We start from the raw sequence: 3,026 nt of genomic DNA, 5'->3' as shown, positions 1-3,026 counted from the left end.
TTCTACAAACAAACCCTAGCCCCCATTCCCTTGCTCATTCACTGAAAAACGAAGCTGAAAACATTATCCAAAGATCGCTGTCCGGTAAGTTTTCTTGTTCATCTTGATTTCAGATTTTGCTTTTGAACGGCTTTCCGTATTTTGATTCGTTCTCCTTCGTTTCTTGGTCGAATCCAGTTCCGTTTCGTCGATAAGATTATAGACACACGCCTCTTCAATTCCCTATCTCGGTTTTGCAAAACGGTACGTAATCAATCCCGTTTCAATCGCCGTACGGTTTATAGCTTTAAGTTTATATGTCACTGTTCTTGATTTCTCAAGTTTCTGCCGATCCATTCTTTTTGAATGGTTTTGATCTTGTTATATTTTCTTGACGTTTAGATCCCTAGGAATGTTGTGAATCATAAATTAAATGATTGTGCTGTGATAAATCCGCCTGTTCATTGCCGCCGTGTTTTGAATTGTGGCTGCCGTTGATGGTGTCTTGTTGCCATGGTTTCTGCATCTAATTAGGAGTCCTTTACATAACAATTAGGTGATGTCTTAATTGTTTTAGTTGTTTAAAGGATCATGATCTAGGTTTATAATTTGGCTTTGAATTCCTTGAAGGTTGCAGCAATGGTGATGGCGGGGAAATGGTTTCTTTTTGAAATAATGATGATGATTAATAGGCTAGATTAGTCCCTTAATTGTTTTAGTTCTCTATTTGAAATCCCTCAAATATCTTTATTTAATGTTTTGTTTTGAACTTAACTTTGAAATTTGGATTTGAATGGTAAATTAGTAAAGTGTAAATGATAAGTATTTTACAATTTAAACTATAATTACTCGGGTAATTATACTCTATTTGGATTAATTGTCCGTTTGGCTAATTTGCAATTTAGCCCCTAAAAGTTTCTAAAAACTTATTTTGGTTAAGTTATAACTTTTGGACTTCTAATTGATTTTTAATTAGTAAATTAAGAATGGGAAATTTATTGGATTTTATAATTGACTAAAGTACCATTTAGCCCTTAGTGGTTAAAGTACAGTTTAGTCCCTATTTGGCTAAAGTACAGTTTAGTCCCTAAACTTTTTGGGTTACTTGAAGTATAAGATATTAAGTTCTATTTAATATAGATAATTGTTTTATTAAGCATTTTTAATTTATAAACTCGGGTTTATAAAATTAATAAGTTTCGTTTGGGTTAGACTATGGTCACTCAACAAGTGGGAAGAAGCTTGGTAGTTTTGATAACTCGGCTGACTCACTTATATGGATTTATTTCAATTAATTTATATACCATTTTAAATATGTTTATATGATTGTAATTTATAACTTGGGTTATATTTGGAATGCATTTAATATACGTGTTTATTAAATGTGACTTGGTTTTTGCGTTATGCTAGTCCTATGTGGTGTCTAGTACTCTTTAGAGTTAGGGTCTGATTTTAATTATGATTTTAATATTTTTATTTAGACCCGTCGACTGTTCGTACTTCAGAGGCGAACCAGAGTTAGATTGCTTGTCAGGATCACGTGGATTTAGCAAGCAGTGAGTTTATATCTCTATTTACCTCTTTATTAAGCAAATGTTATATTTTGTAAGTATATATGTATAAGCAGCTTTTGAATTGTTTTCGGCATTGTGGATTTGATTTGGAACGTGCTACTCGATAGGTTTCATCGGGACTGCGTGCGCACCGGTAATGATTATGGTATTGAGGTAGGTTTGAGATACGTCTCACCTTAGTGAGGGCACCGGTGGAAGATACGTCTCCTGGGCTCACTATTTATTAAGTGATAGTCGGGGATCGGTTATTGAGATACGTCTCACCGATACGACAATGGATTTAGAATTGTGGTTTAGGGTTTCATTGAAAATCCATGATGAAAATGTTTTATTAAACGTTTTAAAGGTTTTTAACTTAATAAATGTAAATGGTTATATAAACTCTACTCAGTAAATCTGACCCCGTTGTTTTCCCAAATTTTCCAGGTTTATGATTTGAGCGTTTGGTCGATCTCCATTTCTTCATTCCCGGAGGTTTTTATTTTATTTTCAGAATAAAAGAGTCGAACTATTTTAAACTCTTAGACCGCAGTAGTAGTTTCATATTATATCTTGTCTTAGTCTTACGTTTATAGTTTTAGACTATTGATTGTTGGATTGGTCCATCTATTATATTATCAGCTATGGCATGATTACAGTGTTTATGGTTTGCCATGCTATTGACATTATTTGAGATAAGCGTACTTTAAATTTATGCTGTTTATCTGTACTGTTAGATTAGGCTGAAGTCTTGGTTGCCCCCGAGCATGTGGTTTTCTGCAGGTACTTTTTTTTAAATGTAATTAAGTTGTTATCCGCAAGGCTTGCTACGGGTTTTGGTACAATAATACCCATACCCTAGCGCCGGTCACGATTCATGAAAATGGGTCGTGACAAACTTGGTATCAGAGCTTTGGTTTCAAACCAAGGCCTTTTTAAATGTTAATTGTTTAATTGTTTTGGCATGCTAAGTGGTTAATTTACCCTAGGAACTACTGCGGAATTAGGATTCGAGTCTTGTCTTTGAAACGTCATCTTTTGTTTTCAAAACTTTCTGCCTACTCCTATAGGAATGTCGTGAGTCAGTCGTGTGAATTTATTTGCTTTATTGTTTACTATATTGTTATTTTCACTTGGGTGAAAATTTTTTATCGTTGTTGATTTCTCGGGAAATCTTAATTGGTGCTTGTTCTATTTCATGCTTGGGTATGAAATTTGCTGTGTTATTTAAAATTGTTCTTGTTTCATTCGTAGGAATGAATACTCGTACTTGTGCTGCGGCTCAGCAAAATGCTGAGGCTGATGACGCGATCTCTATGGAGGTGGATCAGAATGAACCAGAGGTTCATGCTGGTAGAGGGCTAGCAGGCAGAGGTCCAGCTGGTCGGGGTCGAGCTGGTCGAGGCCGAGGTGGCCGAGGTCAAGCTGGCAGAGGTAGAGGCAGAGGCGTTGGACGCAGTGCTGCAGGAGGTGCTCAAGCACCAGGTGTGGCAC

General features: G+C 35.9%; 1 long non-coding RNA gene across 1 annotated transcript; it reads left to right on the top strand.

Annotated features, from left to right (window-relative positions):
- Positions 1-222: 222 nt before the first annotated feature.
- Positions 223-2,059, top strand: LOC126671860 (uncharacterized). The gene is made up of 3 exons (XR_007639157.2): positions 223-243; positions 1,461-1,535; positions 1,980-2,059. It is a non-coding gene; the product is annotated as an uncharacterized LOC126671860 (long non-coding RNA).
- Positions 2,060-3,026: the final 967 nt, after the last annotated feature.

This window comes from Mercurialis annua, linkage group LG3 (assembly GCF_937616625.2).
Source record: "Mercurialis annua linkage group LG3, ddMerAnnu1.2, whole genome shotgun sequence".
NCBI lineage: Eukaryota > Viridiplantae > Streptophyta > Magnoliopsida > Malpighiales > Euphorbiaceae > Mercurialis > Mercurialis annua.
Note: the sequence above shows the minus strand (reverse complement) of the source record. Positions and strands in the feature narration are given on the sequence as shown.